The 12,877-nt window shown below is 44.6% G+C and overlaps 1 protein-coding gene across 2 annotated transcripts in view; it reads left to right on the top strand.

Annotated features, from left to right (window-relative positions):
• The first annotated feature begins 1,315 nt into the window (after positions 1-1,315).
• Positions 1,316-12,877, top strand: part of tradd (tnfrsf1a-associated via death domain) — a 47,562-nt gene continuing 36,000 nt past the window's right edge. Inside the window, exon 1 of one of the 2 annotated variants that reach the window (XM_059992621.1) lies at positions 1,316-1,363. The gene's annotated coding sequence lies outside the window, so the exon portion shown is untranslated. Of the gene's footprint in view, positions 1,364-4,478; positions 4,597-12,877 lie in introns of those variants that run through there. The other variant, XM_059992623.1, reaches the window with a different exon arrangement.

Raw genomic sequence — 12,877 nt, 5'->3', positions numbered from 1 at the left:
TTTTAATGTGATAAATGTGAGGTTATCCACTTTGGTGGCAAGAACAGGAAGGCAGATTACTATCTGAATGGTGTCAAGTTATGAAAAGGGGAAGTTCAACGAGATCTAGTGTCCTTGTTCATCAGACACAGAAAGTAAGCATGCATGTACAGCAGGCAGAGAAGAAATCTAATGGCTTGTTGGCCTTCATGACAAGGGGAGTTAAGTACAGGAGCAAAGAGGTCTTTCTGCAGTTGTACAGGGCCCCGGTGAGACCACACCTGGAGTATTATGTTCAGTTCTGGTCTTCAAATTTGAGGAAGGACATTCTTGCTATTGAGGGAGTGCAGTGTAGGTTCACGAGGTTCCTGGGATGGCGGGAGTGGGCCTTTATACACTGGAATTTAGAAGGATGAGAGGGGATCTGATTGAAACATATAAGATTATTAAGGAATTGGACACACTAGAAGCAGGAAACATGTTCCCGATGTTGGGGGAGTCCAGAACTGGAGGCCACAGTTTAAGAATAAAGGGTAAGCCATTTAGAACGGAGTTCAGGAAAAACTTTTTCACCCAGAGAGTTGTGGATCTGTGGAATGCTCTGCCTCAGAAGGCAGTGGAGGCCAATTCTCTGGATGCTTTCAGGAAAGAGTTAGATAGAGATCTTAAAGATAGCGGAGTCAAGGGATATGGGGAGAAGGCAGGAACGAGGTACTGATTGTGGATGATCAGCATGATCACATTGAATGGTGGTGCTGGCTCTGAGGTCCGAATGGCCTACTCCTGCACCTATTGTCTATTGGTTCTCCAAACAGCTACGACCAAACCACATTGCCTCCCAAGCTCGTTGTAGGATTTTTGGTAGTTCTTTGGATGTTTTCAGTGTATATTTACGGAGCTTGGGACAGCTGCCTTCCATATATATTATATCACTGTCCTGGTCTGGTGTGGGGCCCAGGGGTGAAGCTTTCGTTCGGTTCAGCCCAAGGCAGATGACCGCTCGTTGTGGGACAAGAGGCATTCCAGTCGACTCTGACCTGCCCATGCGCAACACACCAGTCCAAGATCGGTGCGTCGTTATACAACTATAGAGTGGTTGCCCAGTCGCTGTGCATCATGGTTTTAGCGTCCACCATTGGTATATTTCTATAAGGTAGTAGGCTAGATTTCAAACTGCTTTTGATCAAGGATTTTGACAGCCTGCATACAATATTGCAAATCACTATATTGAAATTTGTAAAGGGCTTGCAGCTCAAAAGAAATTTCCATTCAAATAACTCATAGCAATTTGAAACCATGTAAAGATTGTCAGCGGTGTCTAACTACGCAGCTACGGAAATGACCCATGCGGATGTGAAGCTGAGAAAGCGGCGGAGAGATTGCGGTGAGTAAACGGGGGTGAATTTATGAACACCCGGGTTAATTTAACCACTAGAGGCCAGGCGAAACTGTGGTTCATCTTTAAGTTGGGTTGCCAGCCACCATAAAAAGACAGAAGAAAAACAAGAAGTAACTGCGGTTTCTAGAACAAAAACCGCACATTGTGCTGGATTCCCAGGGGAAAGCCTCTTGGAGGCCGATTATTGTGATATGAGAATGAACGGGCAAGGGATTGTTTAATCGTATGTGTTGCGCAACTTTTATGCTTTTTAAAGCGTCTACTCTAATAAAAAATATTTTTTTTTTGTCCGGATTCGATAGTCTTTTTTAACGAAAAAAGTGTTTTCATACGATTTCCAATCTTATGATCTCAAAACTTGTTTTGTTTTTGGAAGGCTTGGGATTTTTGTCAAATTTACATTTGTAGAACAGTTTATGGTTTTCTAAGAAATGACAGCGTTTTTAGGGAAGGGGAGAACATTAGGATAAATCACTAACAAGAGAAAATCTGCAGATGCTGGAAATCCGAGCAACACCCACAAAATGCTGGAGGAACTCAGCAGGCCTGGCGGCATCTATAGAATAAAGTACAGTCGACATTTCGGGCCGAAACCCTTGGGCAGATAAAATCGCTGTACGTCTGTTAGTTTCGTGTTCATATCCCTTCGACAACGCTGCAATGAAATATCAAGCTAGTTATGGGGTACTCAACCTACCCACAGTTTCTAAATCACAAGCTGAGGAAGGAAATTGAAAATAGAATTTGCAGGTATGAATTATTAAAGAGGCATACCAAGGATTGTTGTGATTTTTTTGATGCGACTAATCTGTATTTAAGTTTCTTATTTAAATAGACCAACTCAACTTACAAGCTTTAGCTTCAATTGTTTTGCAAGTTTCTGTAACTTTATTATTAGAACAGTAAGTGCTGAAAATACTGCAGGTCAGACTGCATCTGTGGGAGGAGAAGCAGAGTTAACGTTTCTGGTTGAAAACACAAGTGAGGCTTGTTAAGCTGCAGGAAGGATGGGGAGGGGACGCTGCCTGAAGTCTGGATTTTTTCCAGCTTCGTAAGTGTTGAGTTGAATGGAAGCAGCTGGATTGGGAGAACATAGTAAATGAAATCTAGAATCAAATCAATGCGGGAGTTGTGAAATGTAGAGCAGTTCAGGCTAGGCTAAGCATGTTCTCTACTCCCGGAGGAGAAGGAGAAGAAAACACAAAAGTGAACAGAACCTATATCATAGACAACTGTATAGAGGAATAGTCACCTGAAGTTTAAAGGTACATTTAATGTCAGAGAAATGTATACAATATATTTCCTGAAATGCTTTTCCTTTGCAACCAACCATGAAAACAGAGGAGTGCCCCCAAAGAATGAATGACAGTTAAATGTTTGAACCCCAAAGTCCCCCCCCCAGCCCCCCTCCCCACCGGCACCCACCGCTGAGCACTCGAGTGTGCAGCAAAGCAACAGCAAAGACACAGACTTGCAGAACCCCAAAGTCTACTTGTTCACCTGATATTCGACATACCACAGGCTCTCTCTCTCTCCCCCTAATAAGGGAGAAAGAGGTGTTCCTGTTTCTCAGTATTCAAGGGCTCAGGTTTCGATTCTGCAACACCAGTGTTAACCCTTAGCTCTTTCCTGCATGCTGCCCCTCAGAGTGTGGTGCCAATTCCAATTTGAGAGGTGATCATGTCCAGCATTTTACTTGATCTCTGTCTGTCAGCGTCGCCCTGCTTTAACAGGTGGCCCTGTATGGACACGTCCCTCCAGCTATGACTGAGGCCAATGTGTTCTAACGGTTGAGTGACAAGAGGCTACAGATACTAGAATCCGGAACAATAAGCAAGAACTCTGCGGCTCAGCAGTGCCTTTCTCCCACTCACACTGCTTGACTTGCTGAGTTCTTCCAGTAGATAGTTTGTTTCTTCAAAGAGCTCCCTGGCCACCTACTTCTTCCTGCTTTCTGGAAGTCACTTGGAACTGAATTGGTCTGCAATCTAGATTGCATATTCGACCCTGGCAGCAGCATTTATCTCTGTTGTTTAGATTCTCTTTTTCCATTTCCCTAACATCCTTGTGTCTGCCCCTGCCTCAGTTCTTACCAGACACATAACTACCCAACCAGCAAACTGCCTTTCTCAAAAGCTCCTTTCTGGAAAGTTCTATAGGGCTATTGAAACAAAAACTTTATGCCATTTTGAAAGTTTTTCCCCAGGCAGTTTATCTGAACAACCATTCTAGTTAGCACTCACCACCCCTCTATATCTATTATCCCCGTACCTTCACTGCACTGTAAACACTTTAAACCACTTTTTATAAAACTGTTTACATTATAAATACATGCAAGTGCTTATTTATATATGCACATTTTATTTCATATCTGTTCCTTAACCTCTTAAATTTATGTGCAATTCTATATTTTTATATAATTCTTTGTTCTTGTTAAATGTAGTTTTTTGTTGCATGCTGCACCTTAACACATCACAGTAAATTTCTAATGTATATAAATGTTTATGGCTAGTAAATTGTTACTTGATCTCTTCTCTTAACTGAAACTGTTTGCCCATGGTGTTGCATCAGAATAGTTGAGCCTAGTTACCTACTCTGTAAAATTCAATAGGTTCAATAGATACATTTAACGTCGGAGAAATGTATACAATGTACATCCTGAAATTCTTTTTCTTCGCAAACATCCACGAAAACAGAGGAGTGCCCCAAGGAATGAACGACAGTTAAATGTGAGAACCCCAAAGCCCCTCCCCCAGCTCCCCTTCCAACGCACGAGCAGCAGCAAGGCAACGACCCCCCCCCCCCCACCCACCAGCAAATAGCGTCAGTGCCCTCCATGCAGCAAAGCATCAATAAAGACTTGCAATACCCCAAAGACTACTCGTTCACCCGGTACTTCGATATATCACTCTCTCTCCCCCTAATAATGGAAAAAGAGGTGTCCCCATTTCACAGTGAGAGGGGAGACATAACAAGCAACTCACTGATTTACAATGTACATGAAGTCAGCTTAAATTCTACTGCTGCATGATAAATTACACAGTACCTCATACATGATCAAAAGATGCCTTGCTTACTAAATAATTGTCCCGTTTCACTTCATCTCTGCCCTCACATCTTCAGCTTACTGCTGCGTAATGACTCAAGGTCTATCCACTTTCTTTGACTATCCCCAAATTTGACTGCAACACAAACAAAATGCTGGAGGAACTCAGCAGGTCAGTTGATGTTTTCGGGCTGAGACCGTTCTTAACTATATCTTCAGCTTTGAGGTCACTGCAGTTCCTTTCCAGAACTTCCACGTCTTTTTTCCTGTCCTTTAAAGTGCTTCTTTTATGTATAACTTGCTTTTCCATCCTAAATTAGCTCTGCATTAGCTCTTGTGAAACATCTTGTGTGGTTTTGTATACTAATGCATTGGACATTGATTGTATTGTGGTAATGGTTTAATTTGGTGAATGACACATTGATACCTGCATCTCAACTTTGCAAAGCTGCTGACTAGAAGTTTTAAACACAAGAGATCCTGTTTATGCTGGCGATCTTGAGTGTCATACACAAAATGCTGGAGGAACTCAGCAAGTCAGGCAGCATCTGTGGAGGGGAATAAACAGTCGTGATTCAGGCTGAGGCTCTTCATCAGAACTGGGAAGGAAGTGGGCTGAGTCAGAACGAGGAGGTGCATGGAGAGGAAGGGGTACAAGCTAGGATATAGGTGAGGGCAGAGGGTTTCCCTTCTACCACATCTCACATATCCCACAGTTTCAAAGAACAGGCTTTTCCTTTGTCACCGTTAATGCTGCCCACAGCGACATTTTCTTCACGTCTACCCTCTCCCCATCTTCCCAACTCAATAACAGAGATAGGGTTCCCTTGCCCTTATCATGAGCTTCTGTATCCAGCACATTATTCTCTGTAACTTAGGTCATCTGCAACAAGACCCTACCACTAAGCCTAGGGATCACCCTCTCTGTGATTCTCTTGTCTACTTGTCCCCCCCCCACTGATCAATGCAAGCAGGACAAGTGCTACCTCTCACTACCATTCAAGGCCCCAGACATCCCTCCAGGTGAGACGACACTCCACCTGCGATTCTGCCATGATCATCCACTGTATCCAGTGCTCTCAGTGTGGCCTCCCCTGCTCCAGTGCCACCTGATTATTTTGTCCATCAGCTGCGAAAGGCGGGATTTCCCAGCAGCCACTATTTAAATATGACTTCCTACTTTCTTCCTGCCATGCCTGCACAAAGCCGCCGCTCATGATGAGGCCACAGTTAGCTTGGGGTAACAATATCTCATATTCTGTCTGGGTGGTCTGATGGCATGAACATTAACTTCTGGTAATTTCTCCCCTCCACTTCTCTTTTTTATCATTCCCTATTCTGATTTCCCTCTCATCCCTTCTCTTCTCCTCACTTGCCCAACACCTTCCTTTGATACCCCTCCTCCTTCCCTTTCTTCCATGTTCCACTGTCCTGTCCTATCAGATTCCTTCTTCTTCAGCCCTTTACCTCTTTCACTTATCATCTCTTAGCTTCTTACTTCATTCCCACCTTCCCTTTCACCTGGCCTCACTTATCGCCAGCCAATAGGTCAATAGGTACTCCTCCCCCCCCCCCCCCACCTTCCTGTCCCTTCCTTTCCAGACCAGCTGAGGGGTCTCAGCCTGAAATGTCAACTTTGTATTCCCCTTCATAGATGCTGCTTGATTTTGTGCATTACCTCCACTATTTTGTATGTGTCGACTTGGAAATTTGTTTATAAATGAAGTTGTGAAAAATCCTGAAGTGAGCTACAGGCTTGAAGCTACATGTAAGTGCTTACATAGCTTAAATGTATTAAAAAAAAGAACTTTCAAAATTGAGTTATTGTTATATGTACCAGTACACACATCCACAGGTGCAAAGAAGAGCCTCACCTGAAGTAGTATCACAGCAGGTAGCATCATACAAGCAGCATTCACAAGAAAAGCAAAAATTAAACACACATTTACACAATATTTGCGAGTCGAGAATGGCTGAAGAGAAGTAGCTGTACTTCAAGCTGAGGGGGTGGGGCTTAAGGCTTCTGTATCTCTTGCCAGATTGCAGCTGCGAACAGATGGCGTGATCTAGATGTAGGAAGCTTTGATGATTGCTGCTGCCTTCTTGAGGCAGTGCCTCCTGCAGATACTCCCAGTAGTGAGGAGGGATGTGCCTGAGTCTGCACCTTCTTGCCCTCCTGCGTGTTCAGATTGCTGCAGCAGACCATGCTGCAATCAGTCAGGATCCTTTCAGGAATCTATGGCACTATTGTCTCCATCATCTGTATCCCCACATGAGGAAGCAGTTGAGAGGATCCCATTGGCTTGCACACTGTTACATAAATGTCCTCTGTTGGCTTGAGAAAGCAACAGAGCTAGAAACATTCAGCTGTTTTAGTTGTAGACAAATTCCTGCTGGGTACATAAAGAGAAGGTTCATTAACAACTATTTAAGTATGAGTTCCCATTTTCTTTCTGACATGTCTGTCCAAGGCCCCCTCTCCTGCCTTAATAACTTAATTAAGTTAGCTTGTGTCCTTTTAGGCATCAGTACTGTTTACTTATAAGCCATTTGTTGATTTTTGTTTTAATTCCCCACGATCTGTTAGTCAGATATTTGGCAGCCTCTTTGTTTATGCTAGTTAAGATTTTTAATGGATTTTAAAGATTTTTTAATAAGTTCTCTTTAAACCAGAAATTTTATTTGCAAATCACTTAACTATACTAAGGGATTGATTAAGCTATTTTGTTTTACATATCGAGGAAAGCTTTCCCTTTGAAGCTGTGATGTGAACTGGTACACAAGATGGCACAGTTTAAAAACGTGATGCTTTGCAGGCAGCTTATAAAACTTCTAAATATACTTCTGAAATGCTCCCAGTGCGGTCTGTAATTTCCATTTAAGTAACATAGTTTTGAACTATCTTAGGAATTAGGAATTGCTGTGTTGTGTGTTTCACAGAGACATGGCTCACTCCAGACTTGCTAGATTCAGTGAGACGTGTGAGTTTTTTTGATACCCAGGAAGGATCAGACTGCGGATTTGGAGAAGGCAAAAGATCTGTGTTTACTAACAAACTCCTCCTGGTGCTGGGATCCAGCGGTTTTATCACACTCTCATTCTCCTGACGTGGAACATCTAATGATTAAGTGCCGACTGTTCTACTTATCAAGAGAGTTCTTTCGGTGATCCTGACTGCAGTTTACATACCGACAAAGGCTGATGTTAAGCAGGCACTCGAGGTATTGAGTGCTGCCATCAGCAAGCAAAACACAGCCTACCCTGATGCCTTTCACATCATTGTCAGGAATTTTAGTCAGGCTTGTTTGAACAAATCTCATCAATATATCCCAGCACCAGGGGTCCTAACACACTTGACTGCTGCTATACCAACATAAGGAATGCCTCCTGTCCAATCCCTAGACTCCATTTTGGGAAATTTGATAATTGACTGTCCTCCTCCCACCTGCATACAGGCAGAGGCTAAAGAGCAAGAATCCAGAAGTAAGGACAATGAAGAGGTGGTTGCAAGAGGAAGAGGAGTGGCTGTGAGATTGCTTAGAGTTGGTAGACTGGCCCATGTTCAAGGACTGTACAGAGGATCTGAACGAATACATCATGGTTGTAACAGACTTTATAAAAACAGTCATAGATGAGTGTGTCCTCTCAAAATCATTCAGAATCTTCTCCAACCAGAAGCCCTGGGTGAACCATGAGATCCACAATCCACTGAGGGCCAGATCAGTGGCTTTCAAGTCTCGCGACCAAGTGAAGTTCCACAGATTCAGGTACGGTCTCCAGAAAGCCACCTCACATGCAGTGTGGTAATTCCAGACCAAGCCTGAAACACTGAAGGATGCTCGACAGCTGTAGCAGGGCTTGAATGCCTTCCCTTCTGACTAAGAAGAATGTGGTGACCTGTCTTGAAGCTCCTACGTCCACAGTGATGAAGTACTTTGTAAGTTTAGTGACGAGACATATCATCTCCTGCCTGAGCAATGACCTGGATCTGCTCCAATTTGCCTACCAGAGCAGCAGGTCAACAGCAGATGCCATCTCTTTGGCTCTTCACTCAACCCTACAACATCTGGGCAGTGAAGAGGCATACATCAGGACGCTCTTCCTTGATTACAGCTTGGCATTCAATACCACCACCCCTTCAAAATTAATCAGTATGCCCCGTGTGCATCCCGGTCCTCAATTTTTCTCAGTTGGTATGGATTGTTAACAACATCTCCTCCGCAATCTCTGTCAGCACAGCTGTGTGCTTTGTCTTTACTCTGCTCACTTTATACTTGTGACTGAGGGGCTAAGCACAGCCCCAGTGCCATATTTAACTTTGCCGATGACATCACCGTCATTAGCCGGACCAAAGATGGTGAGGAATCACCGTATAGGTGGGAGACTGAGATTCTGGCTGAGTGGTGCCACAACAACAACCTCTCACTCCGTGTCAGCAAAACCAAGGAGCAGGTTATTGATTTCAGGAGGGGGAAACCAGAGGTCCATGAACCAGGCCTCATCCGGGGATCTCAGGTGGAGGGAGTCAGCAACTTTAAATTCCTCAGTGTTAGCATTTCAGAATTGAATTGAATTGACTTTACTTCTTTTATCCTTCATATACGTTAGGAGTAAAAATCTTTATGTTATGTCTCTGTCTGAATGTGCAACTTATAGTACATGGTAATAAATCGTATGTACAGTAAGATATACAACAGAACAGTCAATATAGCTTAAGATACAATTGTGTCAGCTTGAATTAATCCGTCTGATGGCCAGGTGCAACAAGCTGTCCTGGAGCCTGTTGGTCCTGTCTTTAATGCTGCGGTACCGTTTCCCAGATGATAGTAGCTGGAACAGTTCGTGGTTGGCTCCCCAGTGATCCTTTGGACCCTTTTTACGCGCCTGTCACTATAAATGCCCTGAATAGTGGGAAGTTCCCATCCACAGATGGGCTGTCTATAGAATCCTGCGATTGGGGGAACTATAGTTCCCATACAGCCAGTCAGGTTGCTGTCAGATCTGCCCTGGGTCCAGAATGTAAATGAGCAATGAGGAAAGCATGGCAGTGCTTCTACTTTCTTAGAAGTTTGCCAAGACTCGGCATGTCATCTAAAACTTTATAAACCTCTAAAGATATGTAGTGGGGAGTGTATTGACTGGTTGCATCACAGCCTGGTATGGGAACACCAATGCCTTTGAACAGAAATCCTTACACAATATAGGCCAGCCCACCATTGTTATGGTCTGGTCCGAAGCCTGCATTCGGGGTCTTGATCCGGTCCGTAGACTCCGGGTCTTGATCCGGTCCGCAGACTCCGGGTCTTGTAGCCATCCCTCCTTTTGCCCTTGAGCCCAATTAGTTGCACCTGTGGATCATCGTGGCTTGTTGGGGCTCAGGGAGGCGACCCTGATGCCCATATATACACCCTGTGGTGTATATAGGGGGCCATGGGACTGAGTGGTGGTGTGGTGTGAGTAAGTCTGGCAGTCACCCTGGACCTAGTTCCCTTCCTATCCCTCGCCTCTGTTGGGCCAGCCTGGCTGGACTGCTGTGGCCCGGCGGGGGACTCAGTCCCTTTCCATCCCTCGCTGCCGATGGGTTGTCCCAGGTGTCCCGTGACCTGCTCAGGCCCCCGTGTTCCTGCCTGGGAGGTCCGGGTCCTGCCCAGGAGGCATGTGGCCCGCCCAGTGAGCTTCGGGATCCTGCCTTGCCTGAACTCTAAGACTCTCCTGGAACCCCAGAATCACCTTGAATGTCATGTCCCTCACGCACACCACAGTCACCACATCTTGTCTATTGTTTAGTTGTTCCTGTCAGTGCCTGCGTCCTGCACTTGGGTCCAGCCTCCTGTCCCCTTGTGACAAACACAGGTAAAGCCCTGCTGATCATGAAGTCCAATTACATGGAATACTGTTGCATGAAAGCAGTATCCATCATCAAGGACCCACAACAACCTGGACATGCTCTCTTCTCACTGCTGCCATCTGGAAGAAGGTACAGGAGCCTCAGGACTTGCACCACCAAGTTCAGGAACAGTAACTACCCCTCAACCATCAGGCTCTTGAACCAGAGGAGGTAACTTCATTCGTCCCACAACCTGAGGACTCTTCATTATGTTCTGGATATTTATTGTTTGTTTATTATCTTTTCCCTTTTTGTTTTTACACAGTTTGTTGTCTTTTGCACATTGGTTGTTTGTCCTGTTGGATGGGGTCTTTCATTGACTCTATTGTGTTTCTGTTGTTTACTGTGAATGCCCACATGCAAATGAATCTCGGGGTTGTATATGGCCACGTATACATACTCTGATAACACATTTACTTTGAAGTACAAAATTCCTGCAAGAATATCTTTGCTTATCAGGATGGGGCTGTAATTCTCTCTTCCTCCTGGCAGATGGCACTGTTGGTCTGTTGTAAATCTGGCATGGAGTCTAGAGAATTGAGCTATTAATAGCTTGTTTTAAAAAAAATCTTTCTGCAGCTCCTGACTTGCCCCTCCCAGGGATAGCAGGGATAGGAATTTTCCCTCAACCAAATTTTAGGGTGGTGTTCAGCTGAACAGCAGGGATCGTACTGCGGAACGCCTAACTATGTTAATTAGGGAGACTGCTAAGAAGCCTCTGTGCCAGCCAGGATGGATAATTTATCATGCATTTATACAGTATCTTAAAGATAATAATTTTTAAAAATGTTTGTGTAATATAGATTTCAGTCTGTGCACATTGTTGGTTTGCTTCCCTGTGGAAGGGCGTTAATGTCTTGGATGCAATTGAAAGGAAGCTAGATAGCTGGAATGGGCAAGCTGCCTTAGGCAGAAAGCTTGGCTCAGCTAGGCTTGTAAAACTGCCGTATAGAAGCCCAATATTGGAGACCTCACTGTGCATTTGACAGGAATGTCAGGCCAGAAGCTGCCCAGTCAAGGGAGATGAGGTGAATTTTTTCTGTCAGTTTGAGTCTTTAGAACTTTCTCTTCCTTGAAGGAGTGTGGCAGAAATGGGGCAGCGATGTAGTGCAACAGTTAGTGTAAAACTACTACGTCTCCAGCAGCCCAGGGTCAAGCCACACCATTCTCTGTACATTCTCCCCGTAACTATGTGGCTCTTCTCCAGACACTCCATTTCCCTCCCACTTTCCAATGATGGGTCACATGGGTGTAATTGAGTGGCGAGGGCTCGTTGGGCCAGAAGGGCCTGTTACTGCGCTGTATCTCTAATTAAATAAATGGATGGGTACACAATAATGAAAGGTGGGAACGCAGAGTTGAAATTGTAATCAGATCAGCCATGGTCCTGTTGGATAGTGCGGCAGGACTGAGGGGCTGAATGGCCTACTCCTGCTCTTAATTTGTACGTTTGTGAGGCTGTGTCTAACAAAGTCTGTTGTTTAAGAACAGGAAAACCAGAAGCTTAAACCCTTGTCCTCCATTTCGTTAAGGATTATCATAAAGGAGAAGAGACACGCTGATGGCTTGGTAGCCAAAAGTGATGTGAAGGAAATCTAAACATAAGCAGTTGAGAGCAACATCTTTCAGGATTGGCCAAGAGCACAGAAGAACTTAGGACTAGGAAGAAAATATACAGTCCCATGGCAGGTTGTTTATAAGTCACACTTTCCGCAGTGTTACCCAGTTGGAGTTCACACACACAGCTTCCTTTGCAAAGCTGACAACTGCAGGCACCCAGTTTTTAAAAAAATTGTGATACAGCACAGTAAGAGGCCGTTCCAGCCAATGAACCATACCGCCCAGTTGGACCCATGTGGCCAATTGATGTACTGACCTACACACCTTTGTAATGTGGGAGGAAACCAGAGCACCCGGAGGCAACCCACGTGGTCATGGCGAGCGCATGCAAGCTCCTTACATACAGTGACAGCATATGAACCTGGGTCGCTGGCTCTTTAACAGCACTATGCTAATTGCTGCAATGAGTAGTTGTGATATTCTGAAAGGAACCAGATCTAAGTGTCTTGTGGGTGGAAGCAATCCTGCTGTCAACCTCCAGAAGCAGTTCTGGTGATTTTGATGAAAGTTGATTTGACCTCCCCCGCACCTGAAGTACTGTATTACCATTCGGACAGGAGGAACTGCTTTTCCAAGAGGGTGGTGAATCTGTGGAATTCTCTGCCCAATGAAGCACTCAGTAGATATATTTAAGATAAGGTTGGATAGAATGTTGCATAGTAGGGGAATTAAGGGTTTTGGGGAAAAAGCCGGTAAGTGGAGATGAGTCCATGGTCAGATCATGATCTTATTGAATGGCAGAGCAGGTTTGACTGGACAGATGGCCTACTCCTGCTCCTATTTCTTATGTCCTTCTGAGTCAGGGAAGGAGCTGACTGACATGCTGCCTGAAGTCCCCCTGGACAAACTGACTCAAACTCGATGTTTCCCCAATCAGGCTGAGCTTGACCCTTAAACTCTGCACTGCTCTAGTATACTTCAAGAAATCTGCTATTATTCCAGCCCT

Source organism: Hypanus sabinus, chromosome 17 (assembly GCF_030144855.1).
Source record: "Hypanus sabinus isolate sHypSab1 chromosome 17, sHypSab1.hap1, whole genome shotgun sequence".
NCBI classification, from domain to species: domain Eukaryota; kingdom Metazoa; phylum Chordata; class Chondrichthyes; order Myliobatiformes; family Dasyatidae; genus Hypanus; species Hypanus sabinus.
The sequence above is the reverse complement of the archived record's forward strand: the minus strand, read 5'-3'. Positions and strand labels throughout refer to the sequence as shown.